We start from the raw sequence: 22,431 nt of genomic DNA, 5'->3' as shown, positions 1-22,431 counted from the left end.
TATTTGCACAGCAGTTTTCCTGAGAAAGGGAAGACACCAACACTTCTGTTTGATTAATGGAGATCTTTCCTAATATTGTGGCTCCCTGACATTCTTGTCATTGACTAAAATGGGACAAGGATCTTCTGTTGCTGCAAGGTCAGCCATTGCTGGGCTAAAGAGCTCTCAGGTGGAAGTGCCCGAGCAGAGCATTTGAACAAACCATTTGACTTCTTAAGGGATAAGGCCATTTCACATCTGTCAGGACAAATACTTTACAATTATTCTGAGAATGACTGATCAACTATGTTTGCTGTTTTTACAGGCTGACTTAGCTTTTGTAGGGTTCTACTGAGGTTAAAGCTGGATCTGAATCCTGAGGATGTGTCCAGACTGAGCACTGCTTCTTTGGGGGGTAGGTGTAGCAGGAGTTGTGCAGGGCAGCAGTGTCAGCTGGTGCTGCAGGGCTGTGTCACCTTGCTGGGTAATGCTGTGCAACCAGCCCCCCTAGGCAGGTGCAACTGCAGAGAAGGAAGGCAGCTTTTGTCAGCTCCACTTATGTTACCTCTGTGGCTGACACAGCCAGACCCACAGGGAAACTATTCATATATGCTAAGTTTCCACTCAGGAATTTTGCAGAAAAAGCCTTGCTCACAATTCAAAAATTTTGGTATGACTTCTGCCATCAAAATCTGGGTGTGTGAAACAATAAGGATTGTCACATCCAATCACGTGTTCACTAAGTATTTTTGGTATGCATCAAGCCATCTGTTCTGATAAGCTTTTTCTCACCTATTTCTCAATTCTGAGCAAAGCACTGTGATTATTCTTATTTATAATATTAGCCCAGCTCTCTCTAGCCTGCTGACATCTACAATGTAAATTAGTTACAGCAGCAGAGTCTCTGTAGTGCAAGTAGGAGATCTTTGCCACACCACTCCCAAGGGATAAGGGGTGTGCAAAGCAGCTCAGCCGCCTCTGCTCTGCACTGAAGGGGAGCTCTGAGGAGCCAAAGCAGTGGGAATGAGGCAGCAGCTGGTGTCAGTGCAGCAGCAAAGAGCTCTGAACCTCAGGAAGGCATTTCTCCAGTGGGGCTGTGCCGCACAAGATGAGACTCAGAGCTTTATCAGGTCATTCACTGCCTTCGGTTTCGACTCTAGGATTACTTCAACTTTTTGAATAAAATTGCATACCACTTACAGTGGGAATAAGTATTTGGGCCTTTTTTAATTTTAAAATATCTCCTGGACTTAGAAAACACAAGAATATTTTATTAAGAGGATAAGGAGACAACGTGCCACAGGCACTTCAAAACGGGAGCTAAGACACGACAAAAAACAAGTATCAGATAAATGAAGCTGAGATTGTCTAAAAGAGAGGAGTGGCTGAAAGGATTTAATGGTGATGCAGACAATAATCTAAATCCTCTGTAAGCAGTCTTTGCATTGAGCACTGAGCTAAATAAGCTTTGGATCATGACCAAAAACAAATTGGGTACCAAGTAACCCTCATCAAAAGTTTTACACAGGCATTTTGATCCACTTAATGATTAAGGTCATCCAGCAACATCCCTTCCATTTTTGGAGTTTATTTTGCAGCATATTGTGCATACCTTACTGAGAACTCACAAAATACATTTTAGTCTAAAAATGATCAGGAAATTGCAATGGACATCTTGAAGAGCTGGAACTCAGGAATAGTCAACAAATACAGCTCTTAGAGCCGAGATGTTACCAGTCTGACCCTTTCACAAAGGAATGGATGAGTTTTGAAAAAACTACAGAGATGTAACAAAGTTTGCGGTGCAGGTCTGATGAAAATTTGCGAGCGGGACACAGCCATGTGTTGTAGCCATGGGATGACCACAATGTTCAAGGTTAGGCAGCCCTCATGTATCTTCAGGTGAGTACCATAAATGTATAAATGCATTGTGGTGCTTTTGGAATGTTGCTGGTTTTATTTTTAAGAAGTTGAATGCTAAATCTAAGAAACTGGGGTTTTTATCACTGGAAAGAATCTTAAAATTATTAAATAATACAGCTCTGAGCAAAAATGAGGTCAGTTCATTATGGAAATATTTGCATGCCACTTCATTCCTCTCCCCTAACCTGAGGGAATCACAGTTTAATAAAGTGAAGGCTTAATTCAGCTTAATGAAAGTGAATATGACAAAACCGTAATGTAATTATGAAAATAAGGTCAAAATAAAGTAGTTTTAATGTGGAATGAGCCTCATAAGAGTGAAATTAAAGCTAGAGTCAGTTTTAAACATATAGAGAAATGCTCTGAAAATAATTGATCATGCTTGTGAATATTAGGCAAGAGAAAGACTGTTTGGTTCCACTTCAGCGTTATTAAATTTTATTATTATATTAAGTCCAACAGCACTTGGAGGATGGACATTCCATGGGATCCCTGAGCACAGTGGAGTCTCTCCACCCAAGAGACAGAAAGAGAAATGAGATTATGAAGGATTGTTGTTCTCATTTGATAGAAGATAAACTGAACACCAGGTGATGTTACTTGCATAAAGTCAGTTATCAACAGAGCAAACAGTACTAAACAGGATTTTCATTTCAGGTTGGATAAATTGAATTTTTTTTCCTAGAAAAATACTAATATAAAAAGATTTTTAAAACCCCATTTTGAGGGTTCTGAGTACTTAGAAAATTAATTAGAAGGAAATTTAGATAAAAGACCTTTACATCAGAAAATCAAATGATTTAACCATCAGAATATTCAAAAAAGTACTAACATTTAGAGGATTAGGAGTTTTCTGAAAAAGACTACATAAAATGCTTTGGGGTTGGGTTTGTTTGGCTTTTTTTATCCCCTAAGTATTTTTGCTTACTTTTCTCTCTTGGAACAAAAAGCAAAATAGTTAAACCTGTATGTGTGTATAACATGGATATGAACTCCAATCAAATATATTTTAAGAAAAGGCAGGCTTATTTGTAAAGAGGATATAAACTTCAGAGCTAGGAGCTAAATGTAGCACCAGTGCCATACTGACCCTGGGCACCAAGGCTGTCTTGCAACCCTGGCTTTTCTGCAAATTTTAAGACTTATACATGCAATACCCGAAACTCAGTAATATTAATTTTAAATAGGAATGACTGAGAAGGTATTTTAGTTTTGGTTGGAAACTAACAAGTTAAAACTATAAGAAATCAATATTTCTGTTTTGATTAAACTTTCATGAGAAAGTAGTAGCACCTACAGTGTTTTTTCTGTTCATAATCAGTATAATATTACAATAATACTAATTGTCAGGCAATATAAGTATATGCGACATAATAGAATAGAGAACCTCTTGATTCAGAACAGCACCTTAAATGAAAGGTTTCTTGTCTTATTTTGTATTACGAGCTGAGTCACAGCCAAGGATTCATCAGGACACTGATATTTTGTATTTAAAAAAATCAAATGTTCACTTGCTGAGTGATCAGAGTTGAGAAATAGAGAGATTTCTCTATCTGTTGTTATTGGTCTTCTTGAACTTGTCCTGCCCTGAGTCACACAGCCTGGTGCATCATGTGGCTCAGAAGGAAGGAGGTAGCCAGAGTTATGCAGTGGATGCTGTGTTTTTCACCCACGTGAAAAAACATGGAGTTCATTCAACATGGAAACCTCTCTGGCAATGCTTTCCAGGAGCAGCTCCCAGCACCCACTGAAGAGGAAACCTTGAATACACTGCAGTGTCTGTTTGTGTTGTCTTCACCTTTAGGAAAAGCAATAGAACACTATGGAAAGCAGTACTAGTAGTTACTCTGTATAAAATAACAATACCCCTGGCAGTGCTCCTTCTAGCTGAAAATCCACAGCTCCTTTTGCAGGAGGGTGTAAAAATCTCCAGTCTCCCCCCTAGCCTCACCTGCTGGGATGCTCACAGGAGCAGGGCAGGGTGTTGATGGCTGTGCTTCCCAGGAGGACAAAACACATTCCAATCCAGCCACTTCTTGATAATTCTGCTGTGTACCTGCCTCCAAGTGCAATCCCAGGCATGGGCCAAAATCTCACCATCACACCCAGCACAGAAGCTGGCTGTGATTTCTTGTGTGGACTGAAAACTACATCGTGCTGATAAGAACTCTGGGGAGTTAAAGGGCAGGGGTGTGGATTCTTTGCTTCTTTCTTGCCAAGGTCAGGATTAAATGAGCAAAATGGTATTTCTTTTTCGGAGTCAGATATTTATTAGTTCTTATCTATATTATAGTCTCATAAACCATGACTTCTACAGCACTTCACTCTAACAAACTAAAAATGGAGCTGTATCTCTCTCTCTACAAGGCCTTTTAAGGATAAACTGTCCAATTAGGAAATGACACCTAAATTATTTTTACTTTTAATCCAATAACCCTAACCCATGGCCTGCAATGCGGACTTTTTTATCCAATTACATGATACCACCCAAACCTGTGAAGAGGAAAGTGAAGAGAAAGGACCAGCCACCACTCTAAAACCTCCATCTTGCTACATATATATATTATTATATTTTAAAACCTTAAATGTTACAGGGCTATGCAAGGGTTCCTCAGGGTGAGAGAGATAGACGAGAATCTTGACTCCATGATCAGAAGGCTGGATTTATTTATTTTATTATATAAGTTACATTAATACTATACTAATAGGAATAGAGAGAAGTTCAGAAGCTGCTATGCTAAGAATAGAATAGGAATCTAATAACAACAGAGCTCTCTCTGATCTGTCCCAGAGAAAGCCTTGTCTTTGATTGGCCCTTAATTGTACACAAGCAACATGGACCAGTCACAGGTGCACCTGTTGCATGTCACAGCAGCAGATAACCATTGTTTACATTCTCTTTCTGGGGCCTCAGCTTCCCAGAAGGGGAAAAATCCTAAAGAAAGGATTTTTATGAAAAGATGTTGGTGACACTTAAACTCTTAAGTTTTCCACAATGTGATATCACACACTTCTATTCAAACTATGCACCCATAATCCCAGTTCTGTCATTCAATTTTGGAAGTCTTCTCCATGGCCTCAGGTCAAAAGCAGTGTTCTCTTGGAGGTCAGTGCCTGTCAGCACAGAAGGTCCAAAATTCTCAGTAACCAGGGTTCCAAAACCAGGGGGAAAACAGACAGAGAAGAATTGTTTTCTGCACTAACCCCAAGGAGGACAAATGATGAGCATTTCATCCAAGCCCAAGGGAAATCAGGAGTTTCTGAGAACTGGTTTTCCTCAGCAGCAGGTTGCTGCAGGCTGGCCTGTGCATAGCCCATCCACAGCTGCTGGGTGCTGCTGCTCTCTTGGCACTGCCATTCTCTGTCCCTGCCACATGTGATGGATAATCTGTCATGCCAAGCTTTGTTTCCTGCACCTGCCTCTCTCTTTAATATCCAATGTCTCTTGAGCCCAGGAGCTTCATATCAAACTGGCCACTATTTCCAGGACTTCAGCCTCTTGGCAGACTTTGAAACCCTGTAGTGTCAACAAAAATAAATCAGTATAATGGGCCCCATAAATAAAAATATTTTCAGGCTCTCAGTGTAGAAGAGTGTATCTGGTGAGCAAGACTGGTCCTGTGCAGTGCAGGTCACAGCATCCATTGAGTACCAAGACCAGAAACCCAATTCCTGCTGACTGAGAAAGCAATCAGCTTTGCTCTTGCCAACAGTGGTTCAGAAGCATGGAAGTGCACTGAAATATATACCTCCCCTGGGGAGAGAAGAGAGTTTTAAACCAGAGAGGACTGGAAATCTGGAGCTTGAGTAAGAATAATCTATAGCACTTCCAGATTCTGTCTATATTTTTCTCCAGATGTCTGCCACTACCCAAGTCATTCTGGCACCTTTGAGCTTGAAAATGTTGTGAAATTTAAAGACTATTGTTTTAAATTAAAATGATGCAAATGAGATAAGGCATGGATAGTGCCTGAAACTAGGGCCAGTGCCTGAAAAGAGCAGGCACCAAGCAAACCACCATCTGCACAGCCTGAAGGATAATAACACTGAAGTGCTGATCTATGGATTGGTGTTTCTATCTGCTGTGGCTTCCAGCGAGCTTTCATTGAATTTTTTGCTGCAGCTGATACCTATTGTCCTGTATGCTCTAAAAAATGCCAGTGATTGAGCAGAATACATTTTTGTTTTTTGCATGGCACTAAAATACACAGAAAATTAAAGGGAATCATGCTCCCACCACCATTCAAGTGCAGTTCTGTGTTTCTCTAACATAGAAATTTTTGCATTTCTTAAATTTGTCAATTTCAAACCAACCAATTTCAAGGACTAAGGAACTTCATATCTGTTCATACTTTTTCTTGTAAAAGTAAAATTAGAGAAGATGCTGTCTCTTTTGGTATATGCTATGAGGAGCTCCCCAAGTATGGTGACCTCATTGCTGGTCAAATACCATCATGGGACAGGATGTATCCCCAAATGCAATCCAAGTATGACAAGTCTGTGTTGCAGAATAAGGAATTTTAACTGCAGGTGTTTGAGCTGTGCTGTTCCAGTATGATTCGGGGCCAGGTGTTAGATCTGATTTATTCTCTTTAGCATCCCTGTGACCCCTGGGGCTTCTGTGTACAGCAGCACACGTCGAGCTGGAGCTGCAGAAGCCTCACCCCTTCCTGCTGCTGCTGGCACTTGGACCCAACAATTGTCTCTGTCACATTTGGTGCATTCTGCAAACAGCCTGATTGCAGCCTCTGTGCTGAGAGCACCTCTGAGCTGCTCCACATGAAGTGAATTTGAAAGGTCACACACTACCAGGTACCCTGGAAGCAAATTCCCTGGTATTGGTAAATTTTGTGCACCTGGGAAGAAACACGATCAACCACCTAGCAATGTCTCAACCTCTCATCAGAGAGGCTCATCTGCAAGGAGAGCTCTGTTATTCTGAGCTTCCCTCTTACCTGCAAAAACCTTTGTCCTTACTGGAATGTTGGTGTGATTCTGAAAAGCCAGCTTCCGAACTCCAGAAGAAATTGTCCTTTGGGGTAACACAAAAGAAACATCATTAAGAACATTAGCATGGACAAACTCAGACCGTGGATTCCTCCAAGTAGTCTTATCAAAGCAGATTGTGTGCAAAAACGAATGGCCTTCTTTCTATTAAAAAATAAAATCATGATTTACCATTATTTACCACCCTGTGTTTTAAAATCATGTCTTAAATTATTCCTGGGCTTATGTTTGGAGTTGCCTTTCAAAGAGTACCATCAATGACGCCATTAATAAAAATGGCGGTTCAAATGTCACTGTAATTGTTTGCTTTGATCTGTGACTTTTGCTTATTAATACTGCAGTCTGTTGAGCTGACATCAGAAGGACAAAAGCTTTTAATAGCTTCTTTTTTCAGCTTAGATTTAAATGATATTGTTCTTTATGAACAACCCAGTGAGATCTCTGCCTTTGTCCATCCTCCTGTGAAGAACTGTCTAACAGAAGTTAATTTCTTTTTTGTTTGTTTTGTTTTGTGGCTTTTGGGTTGTTTTGTTGAGGGTTTTTTTTTGCTTGTTTTAATCTAAACCAAAATAGTGGAGTGACTAAATTAAAAACTGAATGATTTAATCGTGGTCCAAATTACAGAACATAATTAAAGCACATTTGCCTTCACTTAATCTAGCATTAAAATATGTAGTGGTAATAATTTTTTTCTTTTGATGAAATAGTTTTTGTATTATTTCATCCAAATGATATAAATAATTTTAAAGTTCACTTTTTACTCTAAAAAGAGAATAAAAAATTATTTGTTTCTACTGTTATGCAACCTTTAGGCTCAGTATCTCACCATCAGGTTCACATAGCAATTTGGAAATACAATGAACAGTAGCTGGGTGTTTCAGCAGTTCTAAGCTAATCTCCAAAAGCAGCAACATCATCTCTCATTTTTGCAACACCCTCCTCTTCAGTCTAGGCTAGCCATTTGTCTTGTTCTCAACAGGTGTTTTAGATAATACCCTGTCAATCATGCCATTGTAAATCCCAATCACCAAATGTTTACACAAAGATTATTAACATCCTACAGTTTCTCATGTCTCAGTTTTTATTGGAATGTTTCCTTCTGCAAAACCCATACAGGCACCCTGACCTCAGCACCAGTAGTGCAATGATGAATGTATAAATTGCAAACTGCGGCTGCAGATGGTGAGAGAGGTACCTCAGGTGCTGCCTTTGCTCTGACTGAAACGAGGAGGAAGGAAACCCTGGCATAGTGGGAAGATACAGGGCTTGGTACAAGGCTTTGCCTACAGATGATAAAGGAAACTCAAAGCTTTCAAACTACAGCTTTCATCAGGCACAGGCAGATGCACATTGGCAGCCAAACCACTCTAAAATAAAACACTCCTGTGGTTTCTTCATGCAAAAGGATGGCAGCTCCTCAGTACTGAGCAATATTCCACGTGGACAATTTTAAATGTGCTGAATGCTCATCTTCCTCAGATTAAGCAAGATGCACAGTTCTGAGCTTGTTTTACCTGGAGAAACAAGGCTGTATGCAATCATAGTCTGGATAAATGTATGAAGCTTCACAATTAGATATTTTAATGGATCAGCCAGTGCTCTGCTTGGCCTGGAGGCATAGAGAATTCTCTAGATTAGTTATCCTCTCATGTAATTTTTCAAGTTATGATGTGTCCTGTGATATAAAAAAGTGGTGATGTATCTCTCTAGGTAAGACACTTAACTACTTATTACAGAATTCCTCCCTATCTCATCCTGAATTACAAGTGGCTGACTGGCATGGAGCTTTTAATGAAATATTTATTCAGAAGAAAAACATATTGCTTTGTCAGTTCCAGGTCCCACCTGCCTTCATTAAACCCTTGTTCTTGCTCCTAGGTTCAGAAGAGAGACGTTTAATAAACACTGAGGAGGTGTGAAGTTTATGGTCATGACCACGTGGCCACTTGCAAAGCTTCTGGGCTTGTTGCATGTTGCTACCAGAGACTGATTTATTAGTTCCCACGTTTACAGTCACACTTGCTATTTAGCTTCTTGTTTATCAAGAGAAGAGCCATTAGAACCATGGGCTTGATGGTGTCTTTAGAACTTTAGGACTGTACCTTTGAACAGTATTCCTTTGCCAGAAATTTATGGTATTAATTCCCTTTTTGGGAAAAGATGATTTTTCAGTAGTGCCATAGTAGAATGGTACTGGAAACAGGGCAGTGGTAAAAGTAACAGTTGCCTTCAAGAAAAATTTAGCAAATAAATATTAATTAATAAATGAATGCACAGCAAGTTTCCAGAATTATTAAAATAATAATAGCTGAGAAAACATTGTCACCTGTGTTTGCAGTCTCCCTATTAGTGTGGGAGGAAATGTGTTGCAGGGTACATTGTGCCCTAAATTTGAAAAGAAGCTGCAAGTCTTTTTGGAAGAGATGCCTCCTGTGCTGTGGCAGTAAGGCAGGAGATGTGCTTGGAGCTTGGATCTTTTATAGAATTTTGCTCTGGCAAATTTTCTGTGGACAAGGCAACAGTTACTGAAGGGATTGCCATATTCTCTGCAGGCTTCATGCTTGTGCCAGTTTGAATCGTTTAATATTATTTGAATAGGTTTTTAGATGCCTTTTGAATGTGTGTGTGTGTGTATGAACAGATATTTTTATCTTACTGGAGATTTAATACTTTGGCAGTCAGCTCTCAAGTGCTTGGGAGCGCAGCCAAGATAATACTTTCTGAAATCTTTTTGAAGTTTTTCTTTTTTGAACCGTGAAAATGCTTCACTTTTTTCACCTCAGACTTTTTTTTTTTTTTTTTTTTAAGAGGATACTGCCAGCTTTGTCAGCCTCACATTATGTATCACCAACCACGCTTTGTGAACAATCCCAGATGAAAAGAGGTTTGGCATTCAAGTGCATGTGTACATTGGCATCCTATGGAGAGAATGTGCTCAAGGACTCCCTGTGGATGTCTGGAGTCTCAGTGCATCCCTGTGGAATAATAAAAAACTGCCTTCTGCATGATGTTATGAGACCACAGGGTCTGATCAATGACCTTCTGTGAATTCCACTGACTGTGAGTGATTTACCTGTATATTCCACTGACCCTGTAGGTGAGACACAGCAGTCAAAAAGGATTCATACAAATGAATGTGGTTTTCTATCTTCCAATAACAGAAACATTATTTATTTATTCAGAAATAATGAGCTCTGCATTCATGGAATCCTAAAATGTGCCAGATTCTCCATCTATAGGATAAAATATGCAATTCAGAGAGAATCACAAAATGGGAGAAAAAGGGAAGGAGCGTCCAAGCAAAGAGATAAAACCACATCTACTGTTTCTTCCTGATTACCCCCAGTACCACTTGCTGGGTACTTGGAAACTACATAAAATCCCATTTTATTTATTTATCTATTTATTTAACTTTCCTATTGGCTGATATATACATTCCTTTTAAGTTCAGGTGAGTGAAAGGGGGAAGAGATGTACTCTTTTAAAGCTAATAGAATGTTTATTAAAATTTTAAAAATCCCAATCTTTTTGACCCTTACTTCTTACGTGTTGCTAAAGCTATGAGGAAATTGCCTAAGTAATGAGAATTTACATTTTCTCTTTTTTTCTCTCACTGTTTTTCTTTACTGAGATGCTTGTCTGTCTTGAACATGGGATGTCTTCTATTCCATTTTAGACACATAGTACTATTTGATTTTTCTTTTTCTTCAGATTACAGATTAGAAGGCTTTTTCCTTGCCATAGAAAGGTTCACAGAGTTTATTTTAGATTTGAGAAAAGAAGAAGTTGGCAATACCAATTATTTGTTATTTGTTAATGATCCATTAGAGACTATTATATCCTGTTACATCTATCTGCACTAGGTAAGCAGAATTCCTACCAATACTGTAGATTATGAAGTAAACTTTTTTGGTGTTCTCATATATCTGTAATTTATTTCACCAAAACAGAGACATCAGATACCTTATGGCTCCTCTGTGGCTTCTTACATCATTCCCCAGCAGGTCCCTTCCACTGAAAGTGTCTGATGAAATACAAGGGCCCCACTGCACACACACAGAACTAAACCAAAGGGAAATGGGTCGGAATGCCATCAGGTGGAACAGGCTGGATGTGCCTGCACATGTAACTAGCTATGGGGGAAAAGGAGCTTTTTTATCAGTTTTTGAAGCATTTTTTACATCCTTCATTTTATGTCTTGCCCATTAAGCCTGAGCATGTGACACTATTAAAAGCTGCTGCAGATTCTTTCTTGCTAAATTGATAAAAACTGGCTTTATAACAGGACTGAATACAAAAACTAGCACTACTTAGCAAAACAAGTTGCCAGATTTCTTAAATAAACTATAGAATAAGAAAGAAAAGAAAAGAAAAGAAAAGAAAAGAAAAGAAAAGAAAAGAAAAGAAAAGAAAAGAAAAGAAAAGAAAAGAAAAGAAAAGAAAAGAAAAGAAAAGAAAAGAAAAGAAAAGAAAAGAAAAGAAAAGCACCAAACTGATTTCCTCATGATTAATTGTAGTGGCAACAAAAGCTCAAAATAGCACCATTTATATTGCCAAGTGATTCCCAGATGAATAACTTTTCTTTCATCATAATAGCACGCTGTCACAATAAACGTCAGGGGATAATGGATGCATCTAGATTTTCATCCAGAAAGACTGCTTGACAGTAGATTGGGACTGAAAAATATATGCCACTGAACAGGAATTACAGCAGAAAAGGTGCTTTCCTTTACTTTTGAATTTGGCTGATGGTCTACTCTAACATGTGTTGCTGAGGAATGCTACTTGGCATTACCTTAAAGCTTTAGAGCATCTCCTGCTGTAAGATTTTGCTTGAAGCTGCTTGAAACATTGTTCAAGTATTTGGGCTGTGATTTTCCAAGAGTTCAACCAATCTCAAATTTTAAATGTTCAAATAAAAGACTTCCTTTTGTCACTTAAAAAAAAAAAAAAAAAGTACATCCAACATTTCTTTAACAGGCACTGAAATTCAGTCTGAGTTGACTATGGAGATTAGGCCTGAGCTGTGTCTGCCAGAGGGATGTGAGGTACTTGGCGTGGAGACTGGGACCTTCTCCCTGGAGCAGAGAAGTTCTAGGAGATCAGGCCATGTCACAGCTTGGAAAGGATGGTCAAAATGGTCAAAAGATGCTCCCCATATGAATAGTTTATGCTTAAAAAGCATAATCTTGTTTTCTTCCTTTTGTATAGACAAGTGAAGACAGCTTTTAAAGATGGGAGCAAACACCATTTTCCTATGGGCTATTTTTCTATTCAGTAACAGGATTAACTTGTTTTGGGAGTGAATCACGTTCATGTAGTAAATGAAAATTATGTGGTAAGTGAAAATCATGTAGTAAATGAAGAGGGGAATTGAAAGACATTAGACAACTGTCTTTCATCAAGTTAAAACATTAGGCTTTATTTCCATCTCTGGGCAGCCCTGTGTGGTACCAAAATAGCAAAGCTGTGATCTTATTTATGACTTCCTTATAATATTGTAATATTATGTAAATTGAAGCAGCTTGGCCAGAACGGGGACCCACAGTTAATGGTGTGACCCTTCTCTCTCTGTCTCAGTTTTATGTGCATCTTTGTGTGACTAAGCCCCATGTCTCACAGGAGAGTTATGGCATAAAATTAGTTTGATTAATTTGAAAGAATTTGAATGAAGAAAGCTTGCTCCCCTTCTCATCACATGTTGGTGGAAACCAACAAAGCATTGGGAATCTGCTCACTATCTGAGCACATTCCCTGCACTGCAAGAGAGGGAGAGATCCTGTAAATGGCAGATGGTTATGTGGTGACAAAATTGAAGTCTTTGACCTAAGACATGTCAAAAAAGAAATCTGAACTACAGAACATTAATCAGTCTTATTTTGGACATGCCTTGTTCCAGAATTCTAGATCGGGAACTAGATCATACCAAGGGACATTAGTGTAGGTTTTAATTTCAAGATGAGTATAGATAAAAAATCTATAGTGTAGAAAGAGAGGAATCTCTTCTCTTTTTGCTCAGTGCCACCAGTCCTCATTTGTGCTACAGGATCCTTGCCTTGAAGCAATAGTTTGAAACATTTTTGCAGAAGAGTACCTAAAACCATTAGAAGTGAGACCAACAGGTCGTTTTATATATATGTGCTTAATATCTGTAGCTGCCATTAATTTCAGGAGAAGACAAGAACTGAAACAGGCTATTTTTTTTTCTTTAAATGTCAAAATAAGAACTTACTGCTTAGCTTTAGGAAAATATTTGCAAATGTTGGTGTTAGTATACGATGTGTCAGCCTCCTCACCTGCCAAATGGGGAGGACAGTGCTACATCCCACACAAACACGCTACATTACAGACAGACTAAATCCATAACTATTTATGCTCTGTAAAGCTCTAGGAAAGGAGTGCTCGTAGCCCTTCCAGATGCCTTTGAAGAGTTGGAGTGTCTTGTACTGGGATGAATCAAGACAGGAATATCAGAGGCAGAAAGGACCTGGGGCGTAGCTGCTCAAACACATATTCTGTAAAATGCCATGCCGTCAGTTTAAAAAATCTCAGAGGCAATTGTGACAGAAAACCCAGAAGTTCATGAGGCTTAAATCTCTCTTGACTAACTTCAGTGTTTCAGTAGGCATGGGAAGGTAAATTTGTTTAGTCCCTGTTTTCAAATTAAAGTTCTGATTATCGACAATTGAAAGGTGGACTCATGAGTCTTAATTATTGGATTAAAAGCAGTAAGTACCTTTTCACCATGGCTTGATGTGACTGTCAATGATGAAGACACACGTAGTTCAATCATTTTGCAAAGATATGGTGTAAAGTGTAATTTTTTATGGTTTTATGCAGAGCTTTCTTCTCAAAATAAAGTCCCCAGTCTTCTGTTGAGATCTCTTTGTCTTAACCTTGATAACTGCATGTTAGCCACTCATGGCAGGTATGAGTTCCCTTCAGGAGAGAGAGCTTTTGGAAAAGTTAGCAAAACTGGCCTGACTGATGACTCAGCATCAGGCTTTAGCTGAACACATCATGTGTTAGGCAATGTGGAAGGCCTGCGTACTGAATCTTTACATGCAGCTGCTTTTGTAGAGAAGAAAACATGACCAAGTATGTTTGGAAAAATACTCCTCACTAGAGAATCCTCTCCCTTTTCTTCTTGAGATCAGGTAGGACATAACATGCCCCCCAGCTGATGTGATACAATTTATATATATACTCAGTGGTTTGCAGGAGGCTTATTTTTTACATTACAATAAACTAAATAATAAAATTAATATTTCACTGCTTAAGTGAACCTTTCCTGGTTGGAAATAATACAGGTTTCCTTTGAATTATTCTACAGATACAGTTATACTTTCAAATATGGATTAAAAGAGAAAACTACTTTTTACCACTATATCCTGTAACTTTTTTATTAAGATCTGGATCCTTATTCCTCTGTCTTGGTCCTTTGACATTAACCATCCTTGTGAAACTTGGGTGTTAGAGTACCACTTAAAATTTTTTTAAAGGGTTCAGATTGTCTCAGAAAAGCAGAAGATGGAGAAATTCTTGTCATGGTGTTACTATAACAGGACTGTGAGTCTTTTAATTTCATGGTATGGTACTCTGCTAAGAGTTACTCCTAGTCTTTGGCTGGACTGAGCCTAACACAGTGGTAGAAGAATAACTTGCAACATCTCAGCTATTGAGTCCAATAGCTCTTTTAAGAATTAGCTCTTCTTGCTGACAAACGCACTTGTTGCCTAATTGGGCTCCTTCTCTTCTGTGTTTTCCTTCTGTTGTCTTTGCTACTCTGACAGTGAGTACAAACTCGGAGAGAGTCCCCAGCTGATAGGGATGTCTGAGCTTGGGCCATAAGGAGCAAGGTATAAAGGTGTAATGGACAGCATGCAACACTTCTCTCATCCAGCCCAGTCAGAACTCTGGATTTTCATTATTTAGCCAGGATTTCATGGACATCAGAGTGGAACAACTCACAGAGGCCTTCCATGCAGCTCCTCTCCCTTTGTTCCTATCATGTGCTTTGTGTGCAATACCTGCATGGTTGGGAATTGGCAGCATTGCTCTCCCTTCCCAGCCAGGACAGGGACAGCAGATCATCCCCTGCCACCCGTGCCCACAGGGACAAACACTGGTTCCCATTTCAGCTTGCATTTTGCTTAGAAGCCAGATGAAAATGCATCAGCAGAGACCTCTGGAGCAAGCGAACAAAACAGCCAGAGTCCTGCAACTCCCTACAGGCATTTTCCCCTGTGGAAGGAGAGAAACAAGTGTGAAGAGCTAGGGCTGGATCTCAGGAGGATCTAAAGGGGGAGGGAGGCTGAGCCTTGGTGGGCTGTCCCAGACACAGCAGGAAGAAGTCCTACACTCACACAGACCCTGTGACCTGAGTCCCTTGGAGGAGGATGTCAAGGGGGAACTTCCCATCCTTGTCCTTTTCAAAGCTCTTTGTCCCCAACTGGTCACACACAGATCTTGATTGTCTTGGTGAACAGCACCTGCAAAATTCCCTGTGGTCTCAAAGAACCTGAGAGGGCTCCATGTGCCCTGTCTCATCCTCAGCCAGTGACAGTGTGGGCACCTTGTCTCCTGTGCATGTGGGGACTCTCCTGGGGGACATGCCTGATCTCTGTAAATCAGTGTTCCCTGCCTTTAGCCCCAAGAGGCCCTTGCACAGAACGTGTTTGTCTCCCCTGTTTCTTCAGTCAGGCTTGCCCCCTTGTGTCACAGGTGACAAGCTGTTTGTGGCAGGAAGAGGGAGCACACAGATAAGGGAAATTCCCAGCAACAGAGCGAGTAAATACTGCTTGCTGTGCTGTTTTTGCCAGCTGTGTGTTGTTCATGCTGCAATGAACAGAGGTGCTAAGGCTCAGAGAGCTCTAAATGCAGAAAGGAAACACAAACACAAATGTCTAAAACAAGAACACTGTGCAAGAAATCTTTTGCTACCCGGGTCCTGATCCTGCTTCCAGCACTGCCCCATGCCCAGCCTGCCAGGGACAGGGTATGCCTCACACTGAAGCTGATAACATCTGTCTTAAAAAACAGCTTTAGGGAGAGAAAGGCTTGGAATGTTTTGTAAGTGCTGGGGAAAGGTCTGTGCACAGCAGCCACTGAAGATGATGATGTCTACTTTAAACAAACCAACCCAGCTCTAAGGAGGAAAAGGCTCTGAGTGTTTTCCAAATGGTGGTATTGCAATCTGACAATACAGCTTTATTCTGGAGCTGAGACTCAAAGCCTGGATCTTGCTGGGAAAATTATTTCTCCTTAGACCTGCTAGCATTTCTGTCCTCCTGAGGATTAACTGTGTTGTGGACTGTTGTCTTATTTGATGATTTTTATGGCTGCAGCATCTAAACTTGCCCCAGCTGGTATGACTGTTGTGCCTTCTCATTGTGTGCTCTTTTTTACTCCCTAAGCTTTCACAGACATCACAATTCTTCCTTTAACACTGATCATGAGGTAACTGTAAATATGGAAAATGATTCAAAATTATTGAACTGCATGGTGTCACTTCCACAGTTATGCCATGTATGCTATAAAAAGAGGCTGAGTAAGAATGAGCAGGAGTAAACTGACATTGAGATCAAGGTGAGAAAGAGAGTAAAAGGACTGTGAAAATTTTCTTTTATTTATACACCCTTCTCCTGTGTCCAGGCCTGTGTTGAAAGGAAGGACCGGCTGAGTTTTTAAACATATCTAAAGGTTTCTAAGCTCAGTTTTCACTTGTGTGCATTGTAAATTGGAACCCACTTCCCTTATGCAGCTTTGAAATACCCTTGAGTAGATGAACATCCCGAAGTCATTGAAAGAATCAAGAGCTGAATGGGGTCAGAGCGGAGGGCCAGGCTGTGATGCACCACGTTCATGCCCAGCAGTGTGACTTGTGCCAGACTGCCCCAGAAGAGCATAAAAAAATGCATTGGAGGGCATGCAGCATAGCCACCTCTCCAAAAGGGAAATGGAACTCAGAAGGAAAATCTCTTGGCACTGTTGGGGAGCTGCAGCCTGATGGGCACTTGCCCCTGTAATTGTGCCAAGGCTGGTGCAAAGGCATCGCATCAAATGATAAGAACAATGAACAACAGCAGCCTCAAAAACAGAGATAAGAACAACATCCTCACAACTGCAAAATGGAGCTTGGGGCGGGAAGTGAATCTTGAAGAAACTCAAAAGTTAACAGCACAGGTACTCAGCCAGCTTCTCAGGGAAAATGACATAATTCAGGACTTAACGCTGATTCACACACATTGAGGATCTTGGCACTGAGAGGCTTCAGTTTCTAAATTAGCATCACACAGATGCCCATGAAAATCCTGGCACAGTTAATAACCTCGATAAGTATTCTAGACATTATTTTTAAGCAAAAAAACCAAAACCATCAATCCAATTCTCCCCCCCCCCCTCCCCCCAAAAAAAAACATAGCAGCAAAAAATTGGAATAATTACCAAGGTGCCTGCCAAATTAAAATACAGTTTAATTGTTCTGTTTAGTGTTCAAACAAAACATGTATAACACATCCCAGGAAAACACACTCATTCTTACTTCCTTCCCCAAATAAAAAGACATTGATTTGTCAGTGCATTTTCAAGTCTAAAAGATATATTTAAAAATTCCTATACGATACGTTTTTGAAAACATTGCTCAGATTCAGCTTCCATGAGAGACATCGCTCCCAGTGGTGGTATTTAAGCATTTTGCCTTGATAATTTTGCAGTTTGTCTATTATAGTGTTACCTAACAAGAGTAGCTAAAGAATGAAGAGCCAACTCCTTATGTCTGTTGAGATGCAAATCACAGGAGCTGTCAGGGCTTTGTCAGAAGCCATAAGGGACATGCTGCTGGCTCCACGGCACAGTCCTGCTTGCCTTTCTTGTGAGGGAGATCAAGCCAAGCTGCTGCCTTTCTTTTGCTCCATCACTTTCCCTGTGTCATTGGGAACAGTGCAGACCACAGTGGGCCCTGAGTGCCACTCAGACCTCTGAGTGCCAGCAGCTCAGGGAGCAGCAGGATGAAGCTCCCCCCTGGCACCTGCTCAGGGCTGTACATGCAGCACTGGCATTGGGCAGCACAGGCTGCTGGGCACGCAGGGAGCAATGGACCATCCCAGCCTGGATTATGGCTGGGGACTGACAGTCTGTTCAGCTGTGGGGGACACCTCACCATGGGCTGCTGGAGGGCAGCTGGGAAACAGCTCCTTTTAAACTATTGGCTTATTTCAAGACATTCCAAGGCACTGAAATTCCCTGTCTCTAGGTGATACTTGCAAGGAAAATACACTCTTGGTGCATTGCAAAGATATCCTGTGTTAGGAAAGCAGGGACCTGACCAGAGACTGGCCTGCCCTGAGCCAGTCCTCCAGGCACACCATGTTTCCAGGAGGGAAGTCTTGCAGATCTGTTCCTGGTTCAGCCTCAGAGCAGCACGGGGAGGTAGGAGTCCCACACACCATACCGTGGCGTAGGTGGGGGAATGGATCTCATGCCACCTACACATTGCATGGTGTGCAATAAATAAAGTGGGTGGATTAAATGTCATAGATACATACCACTCCTAAACTCTTTATCTGTCTGCACTGGTATCTGTGCCAGCTGCTTTTCCACCTACCTAGAGGCCTTTTGGTTATGGAAACCCACAACTCACAACGATATTTTACTTCTGTAGAGATACATTGCTTACGCCCACAGTGAAACCAAGTAGAAAACAAATGCTCTTGCTTGGTGCCAAAGAGTGACCTGCTCTCTTGGGGGAGCAGTCCTGTTTTGTGTGATTTACTGAGATCTGGAAGTTGAATTAAAGGCAAAGAATAGTTTGCTTGTTTTTTTAGTAGGATGTAATTTACCTGTAGTACTGGAAATGGCAACCAGTCACTCCTGCTCTCTTCTACCATCTCTGCTTGGGAACTTGCAGGGTTTGCCAAAATTTGAGTCTAGGTCCAGATATGGGGCCTGTGATAGTACCACGCACTTGGCAGTGTGGCATTCCTGATCTTCTTCTTTGCTAATATCCCTGTTGGGAATCTTACACAGACAAAAATAGGCTACAGTGTCTGCTTCTCCTTCCCAATGATCTGCAGACAGACACTTGCCAAGTGTCTAGTGACTCATTTATTTGGGAAAAAAAATGACCACAACAATGCAATCTGCAAACCCACACTTTTCCCACTCCCATATAAGAAGCATTTTTAACAGTCACTCAGACCTTGTGTAGAGTAGATATTAGCAACCTGTTCCCGTTTTTGTCTAAAGAGTGATGAATACAAGCCCAGGGGCCAAATTTCCACTGCCTTTTTCCTTTGGTAGCCACTTACTCTGTGCAAAGTGTACCTGACACCATCTGGAGACCCAAGTTATTGAGCAGAGGTTGAGTGGAGGGGCATGGGCTGGGCTGGTGAAGCTGCCAACCGTCTGTCCTTGACAGAAGGATGGAGACTAAATCTCAAGCGTGCTTTGCTGCTCTGTGGTTCTGCTCCTGCCATCCATTTAGCCAGTGAAAAATTGCTCTAGATGTTTTTTTCAGCAGCTTGTGCTGCATTGCACTGGGTGCCCTGGAGGTGAGTAAGCGCTGTGTTTCTCTGAGGATGATTTTGTAACTGAATACACTTGGTCAGCAGAACTCTTACTAAGACATAGACAGAAAAGATTTTGAAAACAAAAAGAAAAAGGGATAAAAAAAGAGAAAACCTCTATGAACAAAGAGACCAAACTTTTGGCACTTACCACAGAATGAAATGTCACTGTCTGTACTCCTGCATTACAATAGTTGTAGGTGGACTGACTCCTCAGAGATGGGCTCTTGCAAGGCCAGATCCAAACAAAGGAGCCACAAGCCTATTCACAAGTGTAAAGATCAAAGATCTAGGTTTTCTATGTTTAGTGCCACTTGTTTCTGAAAAACCCAGCAGCACTCCAAAAAAGCATCTTGCTGAGGCACAGAGCAGTTCAGAAGACACCAAAAAGTCACAGTGTCTGTGAGTTGCAGAGCAGGAGTCAGGAGTCCCAGTACTTTGTCGAGAAGCAGTAAAGGTAGGACACAAAATGCCAGGTGGATCAATGCCTATCATTTACAGCTGTCAAGAAGGCATATTGCAATTTCCCTGATGGGAGAAGCAGACATCACAAAGACAATTTTCAGAGAAGGGCTGGTGTTTTCCCATGTCCTTGGGAAGCAAAATTTTCTGTCATTTCCTATTGAATTCTCTTCTACTACTTGTCTGCCTGAATGCATAGTTACCATGCTTCTGAATTTTATTAGGAAGCGAAAACACTGAGGATTATTACCTAAGCAAAAGTCCTCCATCCCTCCACCATCTCACCTTCATGACACAATTTAATCAATACCTACCTTCATTTAAATATCCCACTGTCTCTTATTCATGATGCTGAAAAGCCCTGGAACAATGAACTACTATACATCACTATTTCCTACTCAGGAAACAAAAAATTAAAAATTGTGGCATTCTATTTTTAAATAATAAATAGAAAATATTTATTTTACAGCATTTTCAAGATCATTTTGACAAAAAGGCAGTTTTCATCAAGCATTTGACAGACCAAAAGAAAGAACTTCTACAGAAAGCTTTGTAGCTCATACAGCTGCATACACAAGGTGAGTTCTTGCTCTTTAGATATATTTACGTACGTGTATGTTTCCAGTTTTAACAATTACAAACTAAAAGCTAATATACTGAATTTCAAGAAAACTCTTACTCATGATATAATTACATTGCAGTAATAAAATCAGTGCTTAATATGTTCAAAGCAGACAGATATGAAAACAGTATAGTACCTTGCCACATTGCCATCTCCTTGTCTATACAAATCTGCTGTATTTCTTTTTCTTATCTCTCTCAGATCTTCAAAGACTGGCTTCTTAGTATCTGTGCTACTGACAATATGTGTTTTTGGGAACAGCACAGCAGATCTTATACTACAACTGTTAGCAGATAGAATTCATTGCCAGTGCAGTGTTCAACAAAGACGGCATTTTTCTCACTGCTTTAAGGAGTAATCAGCATTTTAAATAAAAGAAACAGCAACAGAAAATATCCCCCTAAAGGCCCCAAGCAGAACAAAAAATCAACCAACTAACCCTCAGCTGTCTTCAATTCATTATAGAGACATCAACATACTGACAAAAACTTGTCTTTGGGCAAAGTCATTTCATGCTTTCCACATCAGGACGATGATAGCAATTGGCCACAAGTAATATTGAAAGGAGCAAATATTGTGAAAAGAGGATGAGAAAAAAAGACTGTCTCTGATTTTGAATGGGAGCCAAACATTCCAAAACCAATACTGCATAATTAGGGAAAAACTATGAGATTTGGATCTTCAGAGATGAATTGATAACAAGAGGGACTTTTTAAAATTCAAGTGAAAAGAAAGAAAAATACTCGAATCATGATTAATTCAGAAAAGCTCTGGTAGAATATTCAAAAGAAGCATGGTTAAAATCAAGGTTTGCAACTACATTAACAGGAAGACATTCCTTTAAAATATTTTTTGAAATAAAGCGTGGAACTGTGGGACAGATCGTCATCCTCAGCTGAATTCAGCAGCACTAGCAAAGATCATAGCAGCTAAAATCCTGATCTGTGAATGTATAATAAGCACATTTATAAATAGGTAATCATCATTATAATTATGTTCAGACCACAGCAATTAGACCTGGACTTTTATCATGCCAGTCATTAGGGAGCTTTAGATTAGGCCCATCTCTAGGAAACGCATGAAAGATAGAGGAGGAAGAGGAATAGATGACAGAACTACAAATGCCTGGAAGTGACCTTTAAGCTATATTGTATACTAAACACAAGAAGTGAATGCATAAGAACAGGCAACTAAACATCATAAAGGGTTTTAAAGAATTATCAGTAGCAAAACCTGGGAATTTATGCACACATTAAGCACTGATGAAATTTCCTGTCCTGACATGATTTCATTTTAAATTATCTGAAGCAGTGAAATAGTTGGTTTACTTTTCCTGTCTCTCACCTGCAAGAGTTCTAAAATGGATTTCTTTTTGTTGGGTTTTGGTTTTTTTTGGTTAGCCACACTTGCTGCAAAACATGTAAAATAACAAGTTCTCAATGCACTGGTTATTAATATCATATATCTACTTCATAAAATATCTGCAAAACAAAGCACCCTATTATAAGGGTAACGACTGTCTCAGCTTGTATATGAAAAAAAGGATATGTTAGCACAGCATACAAACCTTCAAAGATCTATCGAATATTTGTACCAACGCGATATAAAAACATGATTTAAACATAAAAATATTCATAGTATATAAGACAATCTTCCAGTGGTAGTTATTGGACATTACTCTTCACACACACCGTACCCACGCATACAGATACACAAACGTACGCTCACTCTCCTGCTGGAGGCTCCGAAACCCCCAGCGTGGAATTGCCCTTCCTCCAGACTAACAGTTGGTGCTCTAAGTAAACAGTTATTTCTCAATGCATTTGTTTCCAAAGTAACACAAAGGGATGATGTAATGGCATGGCAAAATAC

The sequence above is a fragment of the Melospiza melodia genome, chromosome 3 (genome assembly GCF_035770615.1).
Source record: "Melospiza melodia melodia isolate bMelMel2 chromosome 3, bMelMel2.pri, whole genome shotgun sequence".
Lineage (NCBI taxonomy): Eukaryota > Metazoa > Chordata > Aves > Passeriformes > Passerellidae > Melospiza > Melospiza melodia.
The sequence above is the reverse complement of the archived record's forward strand: the minus strand, read 5'-3'. Positions refer to the sequence as shown.